The 12,682-nt window shown below is 55.1% G+C and overlaps 2 long non-coding RNA genes across 3 annotated transcripts; one reads left to right on the top strand and one right to left on the bottom strand.

Moving 5' to 3' along the window:
• The first annotated feature begins 1,344 nt into the window (after positions 1-1,344).
• On the top strand, positions 1,345-8,227 carry LOC104141145 (uncharacterized). 2 transcript variants are annotated; one of them, XR_011134859.1, is made up of 6 exons: positions 1,345-1,444; positions 3,024-3,215; positions 3,828-4,564; positions 4,652-4,735; positions 6,573-6,821; positions 6,928-8,227. It is a non-coding gene; the product is annotated as an uncharacterized lncRNA (long non-coding RNA). The 2 variants fall into 2 exon arrangements; XR_011134860.1 differs by having other exon boundaries at positions 1,374-1,444; positions 3,027-3,215.
• LOC138061219 (uncharacterized) lies at positions 6,918-9,847 on the bottom strand. The gene is made up of 3 exons (XR_011134861.1): positions 9,688-9,847; positions 7,975-8,187; positions 6,918-7,141 (listed from the first exon to the last, which is right to left on the bottom strand). It is a non-coding gene; the product is annotated as an uncharacterized lncRNA (long non-coding RNA).
• Between the last annotated feature and the right edge of the window lie 2,835 nt (positions 9,848-12,682).

The raw sequence follows: 12,682 nt of genomic DNA, 5'->3' as shown, positions 1-12,682 counted from the left end.
AGTTTTCCGGCAGTTTTCCGGCTTTCCCGGCGGCCATTTTAAGCTGCGCACTGCTTTCCGCCGTGCTTACTGCGATGTCGATAAGGCAGTAGTGCACCGAGCGGATGGGCGCGCATGCGCACTCGGGTCACCATGTTTACTGCTGGCCTTCATTGTTTAAAATATAATAGTGCTCCCAGGAAGGGGGGGGGGGGAGGGGGACGCATGAGCCTTTGTTCCGCAGGGCTCTTTGCTGCCCTCGCGTGTGGTAAAAGCAGTACTGCGCCCAGAGGCGGAGCGCATGCGCAGCATCCATGCGGTGGATACACTGCCACCGGGTGTCACGAATGCAGTATTGCACCCAGCAGGGCAGCGCATGCGCACTGGTTTCCGTCGTGCTCACTGCTGCCCGCGGCTGTCGAAAAACCAGTAGTGACGATGGGGGGAAGCATATGCGCAGTTGTTCCACAGCGCTCATGGCTGCCCTCGCATGTCAATAACGCAGTACTGCAGCTAGAGGGTCGGGCCTGCGCACTTTCCCCGCAGTTCTCACTGCCGCCCTCGGGTGCCGAAAGGCAGCACTGCACCAAGTGGGAGCGCATGCGCAGTGATTCTGCAGCGCTCACCGCTGCCTTCGAGTGTCGGAACTGTAGTAACTCAGCGTTGTGCGCATGCGCACTAGGTTTAACCGTGCTCCTGCTGCCCTGGGGTGACGATAAAGCAGTACTGCGCCCTGGGGCGGGGGGGGGGCGCCCGCATGCGCACTGGGGTCCCTGTGCTTCCTGCTGCCCTCCGGTGTTAACAGATCAGTACTGCACCGCTGAGGCGCCCGCATGTGCACTGGATTTCCCGTGCTCTCTGCTGCCCTCCGGTGTCCACAAGCCAGTACTGCAGCCGCTACTGCCCTCGCCTGCAATTCTACAAATACAAATACAAAGAATACTGCAGCCAGCCGTCGCACACCTGCACACTGCCGCTCGGCGTGTTCGCCGCTACCCTGCGGTGTTTCGGTAACGGGTAACTGAATGGACCGTGTTCCTCGCCCCTTCCCCGTGCTCATAGACCCGTAGCGCAGAGTGCTTTTCCGTACTGGTGCTTCCTTCCTGTTGTCGCGGGGACGGGCAGTGCCGCCTCCGCGCTGCTCCGTGGTGCCCTCACACCGGTGCAGCACCGGAGCCCGCTCGCTGATCCCCGCCGGGCTGTCGGGCACGGACCGAGCAGCCCCGAGGCGCCCGCCGCTGGGGCTAACCCAACCCAACCCAACCCGCCCCGCCCCGCCCCGCCCCGCCTCCCTCCTGCTCCCCCCTCCTCCCCCCTCCTGTCCCTTTCGGGGCGGAGCCGGCGCATGCGCGGTGCTCGAGAGCCGGGCCCCTGGCGCTGCCGCGCTCCGGTGGCGGGCGGCGCATGCGCGGCGCCAGGGAGCAGCGTGGCGGCGCGCAGGGACGGAGTTCTCCCTGGGCGGCGGGTGAGGATCCGGGGGCCCCTGTGAGGCGAGCGCGTCGCTTCGGGCGGCCGCGGGCGTCGGGCGATCTCCTGCCGCTGGGGCCGTCGCTGCGTGGAGGCGGAAGTGCGGGGCGAGGTGTGGAGGGGCTCGGGCCCGGCGCCGCGCCGGCAGGGTCTGCCGGGAGCGTGGGTTTGACCGTCCCTTTGCCGTGTGTCGCCTCAGGGCCCCGGTTCCTCCCCGGCGCGGCCGGGGCGGTGCTCGCCCCTGCGGAGGCGGCCCTGGGGAACGGGGAGGCTGGCGGGCCCGGAGCGGCATGTTGGGGCACGGCGTTCGCGGGAGGACGGCTCCTGCTGTGCAGGCCTGCCCGAGGGTGCTGGTAAGTCTCAAGGAAGTTTAAAGCCGCTGGACCGAACAGATTGAGGGTCAATTTGAGTCGGGTACAATTAGTGCAGCCCCAAGATTATGCCCTTGAGCATTGTAACTAGGGAAACAAGAAGATGGATAGGAAAAAAAATACTCCCGGGCACCCTGAGGCCTCCCCCAGGCACAGACTGTGCCCTAGCCAACCTGGGCACCAACTGATGGAAACCCCCACTGCGCCTTCCTGAGTCCTCCCTCCTCTAGAGCTGCCCCTAATAGTAGCTTGGTTTAATTAATAATAACAGATCGATTTATAGAAGGTGTCCTAATACATATCGGGTGTGATCTGTGTCTGCTCCTTGAGTCCATCTCACTTTAGAGAAAAGGGAATTTACAGCACTTCTTGCTGAAGAATGTTGACAGGTGGATGCACAGATGACAAACAGATTTTTCTCTCTGTTCCTCGCCACCAAGATGACTCTCCAGGTGTGGCTGGTCTGGGATAATAGTGCTGTGCACAATGCTTAAGGAGAATATTAACATAGAATTGCAGGCTAAGGGATAACCTGAACAACTAAAAGGCTCAGGAAAAAGCTAGTAGAACGCTGAGGGGCTATGGGAAGCCCCAGTGATGCTACAGAAAACAGCATGGCTTTTAGGCACATCCTCAGAGAAGGAGAAGTGTCTTACTCCAGCCTATAGGCAATTGGTGCTGTTAATTACCACCTGTAATTACCAAAAGTCCTGTAAAAGCAGAAGGGGCTAGAGATGATGCATAGCAGATTATGGACTATATGTAAATATAGTATGGACTGTAATGGACTGTAAATATTATGGACTGTATGGACTGTAAATATTATGGACTATATGTAAATATTCCTATATTTCTGTGCATGTGACTTTATGTATCTGAAGACTCACATTTTAAGAGCTACAAGACAGCAAATTATTATCTTAGGGGAACGATAGTCAAGTGACCAGAGTTACTGAAGAGGAAGAGGGAGAGAGAGAGAAAAGTGTCTGAATTGTAAAATTAAGAGATCAATTTCAGGAAAGCTCAAATAGTGTAACTCCAGGTTAATGACAAGGCAATGGTATTTGGGGAAACAGGAAGGCAACAGATAGAAGAAAGGTTGAAGTCTTGTGGAATTAAGGGTCCTTCTCATCAGTTCCAACTTAGAGCAATTTTAGGAGGATTTAATTTCCTCCAGTAGTGTTAACATAGCTTTGCTGTTATCAGCAGACCGTGGTGGAAATGACTGGAAAGCAGTCGGGAACGGAGCTGGAAGAAGGAACATGACGCTGCTTTCACTAAACTGAAGGAAGTGCCTGTAAAATGTCCTGCCCTCAAATTCTCAGGACAAGGCAAGCCTTTTTCAGTAATGCTTTCCACATCTGCTGGTTCCGTGGGAGCAGCACCATTAGAAAACAGGTAAGGGAAAGTGGTTGCCAGTAGCATCATCCTTACATCCCCTTTGCGACTAGACTAGAAACTCTCTGGCTGTGAGAAAGACTGTTTAGCGGCGATTTGGGCTGTAACTGTCTTTGAGACTTTTACCTTTGATAGCACAGATGCAGTGCAATCTGCTCAATTCCCTCTAAAGTAGCTAAAGTCAGGGAAATGAATAGGCAGCAGAGTATCATCTATCCAGTCTATCCAGTGGGCACTAGTCTTAGCAAGGCGAGGATTACTGTGCAAGTGTTACAAGAAATGGATCTTCTGTGTGTCTGAATTGAATAGCGGCAGAGTGCAGTTGTGCCAAAAATGTGGACATAGAAAGTTTCTGAAAGATTAATCTCTAGTGGCTACTTAGTCTAGCTTTCCTTTCACAGCCACACAAATGTCATCATAGCTTCCAAAAGGGGGGGTTGGCAGAAGCGATATTCGTGGCTTGCATATTCTCATTTACCTTGTTTGCGTGTGTATTAAATCTGCTTGTGTGTGTATTAGATCTGCTTTTGTGCTTAGAAACAAGTTTGGTTTCTTCTGATTTTCTACAGAGTTTTGATTTTTTTTTTTTTTTGCTTTGCTTTATACTTTCAGAGGGTGATGGATTTTACCATGCCTCCATCAAAAAGCATTGGCTGACAAAGTTACAACGTCCCAATGGAGACTCAAGACGGAGGAGTACAGACATGCAGCCTGCCAGAAGAACGTCGCCTGCGAGGGGTTGCTAGCCTTGAGCTGTAGGCGCTGATGCATACGGCTAGTTCTGTCAGACACGGAGAGGTTTCCTTTACACCCTACAGTGTTTATAAATTGTGTTAATCCTTGGCATTCAGAACATCGGGGAATGACTATATGCTGCCATGAAGAACTACAGGCTACTGCCCTCAGACCTTTGTAAGTTACGGCGTGTCAAGAGCGGCCAGGAGAATCCAAATGCCAGCGGAAAGGTTCTCTGCCTGGTCCTGATGAGGAGGCTTCGGCCGTAGGAAGGTTGGCAGCGTCCTTACCGGACTGCCGAGCAATAAGCCACAATTCACGGACCGGCCAAGGAGAGGGGGAATAGCGACTGGTAGCCCAGTCGCTATGGCATTGCTGTTGCTAGCAGGGCTCCGAGGTCTGTGTGAAGCCTCACCTGCCTGTTTGGAATTTAATTTTGGTCTGTTTACCTGGAATAAGCACTGAGGCCTAAAATAAGAATTTCTGTGGCTAGACGGGTTACCTGTGACCCCACCTGTCTTTGCCTTGCTTTGCTGCTTAATGTAACAACAGTAACTTGGGACCCCAGAATAAAAACTGTTACAATGTTTAAGGGAGGATTTGCGTTTGCCCAGGTAAGAGAACCATTATTAAAGCTTTAGAGAAAAAAAAGCTCTGAAATGAGAATCTCCGTTGACCTTGGTGGTTTGATTCATTTGCAGGATAACGTTCCGAGGGCCGGCAACATGAAGAGGAGCAGCTCAACCTGTTTTGTTGATTTTGGTGATGCTGTTGTAAGGAAGCGTGTAAGTACAGAAGGGGTCTGGGTGGGTTTTCAAACAAGATGGGAAAGAGCAAGGAAGATTTGAGTGTGGAAAAACTAGGTGCCCTAAGTCCTGAAGTTGCTAAGGGCTGAGAGCATCTGGGGTTAAGCATGTGCATATGAAGGTTTAAAAGACTGTGACTGAACCCAAGGCTCCTCCCCAGTCTGGGCCTGTGCGTGCACCCTCGCTCTGGCAGATGCAGACACTCTGGAGGTGTAGGGATGCAGGCAAGCAGGCCCGCAAGCGGACTTTGGGCACAGCGGTGTGCAGAGCTCTGCATGCTTGGCAGATGAGCGGGGCTGGAGCACGTCAGGGGCTGTTCCAGGCTCTCTGGATCCATCCGGTTCCGCTCCCCGTCCCTCTGTCCAGCTCTCCATCTTTCTCTTTTTTCCCCCTTAGCTCTCGTTTAGCTTCTCATTCCTTCGTTTAGCTACTCATTCCTCTGCCCAGCTCCCCATCCCTCTTGTACTCTTTCCATCTCTCTGTCAATATCTACTTTCCTCTGACTGGCTCCCTCCCTATGACTCTATGGAGCTCTCCATCACCCTCTTCCTCTCCCGATCCCGCTCTCTGCCACTGTCCCTCTATCCGGCTTCCCATCCCTGTGCCGCTCATCTGTCTCTCTACCTTTCCAGCCCTGTCCACCTCTCCAGCCTTCTCTTTCTAGTTCTCTCCCTCTGTTCAGCTCCCCCTCCATCTATTTGCCTCCCTGTCTCTCTTTTTCCCTCTTCCATCTCATCTCCCTGTCCGAGACTTCCCCTCCCTCTTTTTCTCTCTCCACTTTTCTGGCTGGCTCTTCATCCTTCTCACTCTCTTCCCATTGCTCTGACCGGCTCCCTTTCCCTCTCTTCCAGTCCCCATTCTTCTGTCTGGTTCTCCACCCTTCTCTCTTGCTCCCTGCCCCTCTCTCTGCCTTCTCTTCCCTCCTTTCCTCTATTCTTCTGTCCACCTCTACATCTCTCTTTTTCTCTCTTCTGCTCCCCAGTCTTCTGTCCAGCCCTCCATCCATCTGTCTGGCTCTCTGTCCCTCTCTTTCTATTCTTTTGCCCAGGGCCCTGACCTTGGAGCCGGGTCTCTGTCCTTCTCTTTCTTTCTCCATCCATCTGCCAAGCTCGCGCTCTCTCTTTTCTTCTCTTCTGCTCTCTGTTCCTCTGTCCAGCTCAAGGTCCATCATTCATTCGTCTGTGTTTTACCTAGCGTGGGAGGTGTCAAGAGGTGGTTGGCACTCAGCAGAGATGATCAGCAGCGACCACGTCAGCAGCGATCAATCTGCCTGGTTCGGGTCACGTCAGACACCTCTGCAGTGACTCTGCGTGTGGAGGCACGGGGCTGTGGATGTGCAGTGGGGGAGCACTAGTGGGCCAAAGATGCTGTGGGAGATGTGATAGACAGTGAAGAGACTCCTGGGGAAGGTGTCACGGAGGCAGAGATCAGCAGAGGCTCCGCGTACTCAGCTGTTAGGACAGGTGCTCATGGTACGGCAGTCTGGAGCTGCTGCTGTTGTCTGTCCTACTCATCAGCGCAGTCTGCAGTTACTGCGTCTTGTCTGCCTGTGCGTAGACAGGGCTGCCGCGGGGTGCAGCTCGAGTTGCGATTGTGTTGCTGGCATCGACGCAAACCAGTTTTCTGACTTTATGCAAACTGGTGTCTTCCCTACATCAGCCTTACTCTGCTCCTCTTCCAGGAGCCTGCGCTCGACTCTGCTTTATGGCACGCTGTCGCGTCACAGGGCTTTCCAGCACGGTCTGGTACGCGTGGTAGGCCGCATGCTAGGCAACCTGAGCGAATGAAGCAAAATCCTTTTTCTGTTGTTGTCCAGGCCGGAGTCAGTTTCCCATCAGCTCAGTCTCTCCAGAGTATGGAGTTTTTGGAGGCCTTAGTGTTTATCCTGCCTTGGCTGGACAGTGCTATCTGAGAGTGTCTGTCAGCGGCAGTTTCCCTGAGGAGGACCATCTGCCGAAGACTGGAGGTGGCCGGGTACCTGAGCGAGCCTGATTGTACAGGAGGGCTGCTGTGACATCCTTGCAATGAAATGGAGCCAGAGAGAGTGACTGAGGCAGCATAGAGGGTCAGTCATCATTGCGGGAACAATTACGGGCCTTGGGCTAGGGAGTAGTTCCAGGAGAGCTGTGCAGTTGCCTGGCCTCTCAGTAACTGTTCCGGCCTCTTGGCAGGTGCTGAAGGGTGGTCTGGCAGTCGAAGGACCGGCGTCTCAGCTGGGAGCTCCGCAGAGATCTGCGGCTGGCCACGGAGGACGAGCTCTGACTTGCAGCGTGGACGCAGCTAAGTCCTGGGGCTGCATTGCGTGTGAGCAGGGCTGGGAGGTGGAAGGCGGTTGTCCCCTAGGTGGTTACTGGTGACACTGGCTGAGGATGTTTGCCCATGGAGCTGAGGGGACCAAAAATATTAATTGTCTGTAATGGAGATGAATTAGTGCTTGCGGTGTTTCAGGCGGGTTCAGTGGAAGTGCAGCTTAGCGCAGCCCTGTGGAGCGATTCTTGCACATGCTCACGTTTGAACGGTGGCTTAAACTAAGCTTATAAACAGCAACTGCAACATGATTCTGGTGCGTGTCTTCCTGTTCTGCTGCCCTTCTAAATGAAGGGGAAACTTCTTAAGCGGTAGGCAAAACTCCTTGGCTTCTTTTTACTGTTCTCATGTTCACTTGGGCTTTGGGTTTTCTTGTTTAAAGCTGAGGGTTTGGAGTTTTTCACTTAAGGTTTATTGTTTAGTTTGTTGTTGAGGGTCTCTCACTCAGGTTATGGTTTATTACTTTATTTTGTGGGGTTCAGTCTTTTATCGGTCAGGGTTTACAGTTCCCTGACTTAGCGATCAGGGCGCGGGATTTAAAATCCAACCTCATCCGTAAATTTTGAAGTCTCTGCAACCATTTCAGTTCCAGGGTTTCAGTTTGTCACTTAGGGTTCAGGGCTTACACCTTACTGGTAAATGACCAGGGCTACATCCTTAGATAATAAACGGTAAACCCTGAAGCCTAAGCAGCAGGCTGCAAACCCTTCTTTGGGGTTTATAACCTTCCTTTATAACCCAGCCTTCAGCTTTGTGCACTGACCCGAGGTCTGGATTTGATACGGCACAGGCCCATCACACAGAGCGGTGATGTGACGGGTGAGCCGAGAGCTCTGAAAGTGTCTTGCAGGGCTCTAGTCTGGGGTACAGTGGAAGTGAGAGAGAGGCAAGATCAGACATGTTCCTCTCACCTGTCAGAGCTGAATCCTATCCCTGGAGGAAAAAGCAGAGGGGTAGGCTGTCAGCTACTCAGACAGCTGCCACGTCAAGGGCAGCAGCAGGAGCTGACCCTTCCCCAATGGACCAGTGCACGCTGGTCTGGAGATGACTCTTCAGGTGTCACAGGGTAAGGGGAAGCATGCTGGCACTGAGCTCCATGGCAGCCTTGCTCCCAGGTGTTGTTTCTATGCAGTAAAACAATAAACAGTTGCTTTGCTCTTTGCACTCGTTGTCTGTGGTTCCTGCCATCGCTTTGCCATTACTTTGGGGTTCCTGCGGTTCCCAGGGAACCCAGTGCTGTTCACAGGGGTGTGGGGACTTCCCCTGCCTTGCCTTGACCCTCGGGGCTCTTAGTGGAGCTTCCCATTATCCTGGGGGCAGCCAGGGCCCCCCAGGGCTGTGTGAGGTCCCCAAACTGCTCCCAGATTTGCTTTCAGCACTCTGCAATGCCCCTCGTGCGTCTGGGGCTGGGGCCTGTGTGCCTGGTGCTGGGAGACGGAGTTTCCATGGGGCCAGGAAGAGTCTGCAGGCACCTTCCCATCAGCTGCACTGAGCCCCGTGACATGCCTTTTGGCCTCTTTGGTGTGCACTAAGACCCTTCACTTGAATTTTGGTTTGTCCCAGAGCCCTACATTTGCCCTCTGATGCCCTCACGACCCCTCAATTCACTTTTTCAAGTGCCCCCAAGCTCTCTGTGTGCCCTGGGGCCCTGTGTTTGTTTTGCAGCATGCCACAAAGTTCTCTGTTTAGCTTTCTCCCCTGGCCAGGAGTTTTCTGGATGCTGTTTGGTGTGCCCCAGAGCCCTGCCTTTGTGTTTTGGTGCCCTCACAATCACTCTGCCCTATCTTCGCGTGGTAACTTTCTTTTTTTAACTTTTGTTGACCCAGAGCTCTCCATTTATTCTCTTGTGCCCTGAATACTCCTTTTTCCTCTCTGTACCCCCCAGGGCTCTCCCTTCAGCTTTCAGCAAGCACCTGGGGGGAGCTGAGGTGCCTCTGCTGCCCTGGTAGCCTCAGCTGTCCCTGATGGGGCTGATGGCAATTCCCTGCAGCTGTGGGCCCGGGGGCTGGGACAAACTGCAGGTGTGGTGGAGGGGGTAGGGGACAAGCCCCAGGTGGGGCTGGGGGCACTGATGGCCACGGCAGGCATGCGCCGGCATCGGGACCGTAGTTGGGGGAAGCTCGGGCAAGGGGCGGTCTGGGACATGGGAACCACGGCTGAGCACCACCCGCTGGGACCGGCGCTGCGGCTGCACCGCGGGGAAGGTGAGCGGGGCTCCGGGGCGGGGCGGGGTCCCCGCTCGGGGCTGCGGATCCCGGCAGATGGCAGCGTCCCGGGCAACGCGACACAACCGGGGCGCCCCGGGCCGGTGCAAAGCGCACTGGGGGGTGGGGATGGCGGTGCACCCGGGGCGGTGGAGGCTGAGCACGTGGTGGGGAAGAGCGGAGCACCGGCGGTAGGGGAGGTGGTGGGGGAGGTGCTGAGGCAGAGGGGTGCGTCGGGGCTGTGGTGGGGCTGGAGCGGGGAAGAAAGGAAAAGAGTGCGCCAGGGCTTGGGGGGGGGGGGGCGATAAAGGCGGGGCTTGGGGCTGGTGGTTTACTGCGCGGTCGGAATAGCGCGGTGGGGGGGGGTCCTGAGTCAGAGCGGGACCGTTTCCGGGGTGGGGAGGGATCCCAGGGGAAGACCTGGTGGGGGCGGAGGCAGCGGGGGAGCTGATCCGGGGCCGGTCGCGGCGGTGTCGGGGGAGCCTCAGGCCGGTGCTGGGGATCGCTGCGCTGGGCTCCGCGGCGGCTTCCGGGTCGCGCCTGGGTGGGGGGGGGGCATTGGTTGGGACGGAACGGAATCACCACAGGGTCAAACCTCACCGAGCGCAGCGGCCCGCGGCATGCCGGGAGCGGGAGTCTTCCGGCACGGGGCTTCCGGGCGGCCATGTTGTTTCGCGTGGCATGCCGGGAGCGGGAGTCTTCCGGCACGGGGCTTCCGGGCGGCCATGTTGTTTCGCGTGGCATGCCGGGAGCGGGAGTCTTCCGGCACGGGGCTTCCGGGCGGCCATGTTGTTTCGCGTGGCATGCCGGGAGCGGGAGTCTTCCGGCACGGGGCTTCCGGGCGGCCATGTTGTTTCGCGTGGCATGCCGGGAGCGGAAGTCTTCCGGTACGGGGCTTCCGGGCGGCCATGTTGTTTCGCGCGGCATGCCGGGAGTAGTCTTCTGCCACGGGACTTCCGGGCACAGCATCCTGGGAGTTGTAGTGTTCTGGCATTGAGCTTCTGGGCGGCCATTTTAACCTGTAGGGCATGCTGGGAGGTGTTGCCTTCCCATACTGGTCTTCTCGGAGACTGTCTTGTACCTTTAGAGGAGGCTAGAAGTGCTATTCTCTGTCAGCTGGTTTCCCACCAGCTGGCCATGTTGTGCTCGGTGGCATACCAGGAGCTGTAGCCCCAGGTGCCTGTTTGTTCCTTACTGGATGCATGCCACTCACGAGAGAGTCTCCATAGGTCATCGAGGACAGTAGAATTGCCCTGTCTTTCCTTGGTACAGGGCAGAAAGTGTTTTCCATCTCTGATACGACCAGGTAGGTTTGTCCTCAGGGTCTGGAGGTGTCCTTGTTGGTCCTAGGGAGGGCAGGGAGAGTGTGAAGGGCTGTGCTGGCTCCCAGGAGTCATAACTCTGCTCAGGATTGGGGCCAGTTAGGCAGCAGCTATGAGGAGCGGCAGTGCTAGAAGGGGACGGTGCAGAGTTGTCCTGTTTTGCAGCAGAAGGGCAAGTACTAAAGGAAATGCGACCAGCACTGTTTCTGTCCAAGGACCCTAAAAGAGCCCAAGACACCCTAGAACAGCCACAAGCACCCCACAGCAGCCCCAGAGACACTGTGTTACTGCCTCCCAAGGTCACTGTGTTCGGGTACCTTTAACTGGGTGGAAAGAACCTGCAGGAGCCCTGGGCACAGGTGCAGAGGATCCCCAATTGCCTCTACATATTTTCTTTACAAACATGGGATCTCTTGATGCCTTGCTGCTGCTTCTGTCTTGCTCAGTGCCTAGGTGTGCTATGTTCACAACCACCCTCTTTGCTGCCCTCTGCTCTGCTGGAGCTGCTGGCCACATCAAAGGGGTATGCAGCTAAGAACTAGGCCAGGGTGTCTCAGCTGCCTGGTATAGGACAAACAGGAGGGGGAATGGGCAACAGGACATAAAAGTACATATGGATGAGAAACAGGTGCTTTAGAGGACTAAGATGCAGGGGCAACTGACAGGAATAGAAGTAGTAGGGGAAAACAGTGATGAGAAAGGTGTGTTGTTAGAGGCAGTGCAGCGGAGAAGAGAGGGAAACAATGCTCCTATGGTGAAATAAGAACTGTCCTGAAGAGAGATTTTGGCCCTTCAGGTTACGGATCTACATGACTTCCTGAGAACGTTCTGAGCGTGTGATGTTGCAGGTCACGACTACCTGGGCAGCGATCCTCAAGTTGTCTGCCAAGACTACGCAACAGCTGACAGCTGCCTGCGGAATGAAAGCAAAGGCCTGCTTCTCAGAGGTAAGAGGCAGGGTCCAAGTGGAAGGATTATGGCAGGTGGGTTAATGTCCCAGGACCTTCAGTTTTCTGCCTCGTCCCCCCAGGACTCACCCGTTTGCTCCCTAGTTCCTTCAGGACCTATCCATTCGCCTTCAGGTATGTTCCAAGACACTCCATTTGTTCTCCTGTCCCCTCGGAAGTCTTTGCTTCTTTCTAGTTCCTGCACAATTATTCTGCCATTTAGTGTCTGTGGGCCCTCTGATAGCATCAAGACTCCTATGTTTGTTCTCTTGTCCTATTAAGTCCCCTTTCTCTTCCCTCTAGTTCCCTCAAAACCCCTCCGTTTGCCATTAGTGCATCCCCGAGCCTTTGTTTTTCCCTCTAGTCCTCTCAGGATGCCTCTGTTTGCCCTCTGAGCCCCTTAGGGTCCACCTCACTGCCTCTTAGTCCCATCAGAAGCCCTCTGATTGCCACACGCTCCCCTCAGGACACCTGTGTTTGCCTTGAGGGCACTCCAGAACCCTGGGCGCTCATGGCATCCTTTCAGTGTGCCCTGAAGCCCTCCTTTTCTATTGATTGCACCACAGAGTCCTCTCTGTGCCCTATCCCTATGACCGTTCTGTGTGCCCTCTATCCCATCAGGTCCCCTTTCCTTCCAGTCCCCTCAAGACTCCTCCGTTTTCCTTTCTTTTACCTCAGAGCTCTCTATGTGTTCTCTAGTCTGATCAAAATCAATCCATGTGGCAGGTAGTCTCGAAACTGCTGGCCTTCACTGTGTTCCAGCACTGCCTAAATGCCCCAAAATTCCACCTGCGCTCCTCCTTGGGAGTTCTGTTTCTCTCAGGTCCCTTTCTGTCCTCCTTCTTTGCCTCTTAGTGCATACCATAGTCCTCCATTCCCTTTCAGCCTGCCTCACACCCTCTCAGTTACCCTCTACTCCCTTCAGAACCCCCATGTTTGTTCTTCAAAGCACCCCAGAACCCTGCGTTCTCCTGTCGCGCTCCAGGGCCGTTTGCAACCTAGTCCCATCAGAACCAGTCCTTTTCCATTTTGGGGTGCCCCAGTGCCCACTGTGTGCTGTCTCTTCCCCTCGGGACCCCTGCATCTGATCCCCACAGAACGCCTCCTTTGGCCCTTGGGCTCCCTAACAACCCCTCCCTGAGCCCT

Source organism: Struthio camelus, chromosome 16, assembly GCF_040807025.1.
Source record: "Struthio camelus isolate bStrCam1 chromosome 16, bStrCam1.hap1, whole genome shotgun sequence".
NCBI lineage: Eukaryota > Metazoa > Chordata > Aves > Struthioniformes > Struthionidae > Struthio > Struthio camelus.
The sequence above is the reverse complement of the archived record's forward strand: the minus strand, read 5'-3'. Positions and strand labels throughout refer to the sequence as shown.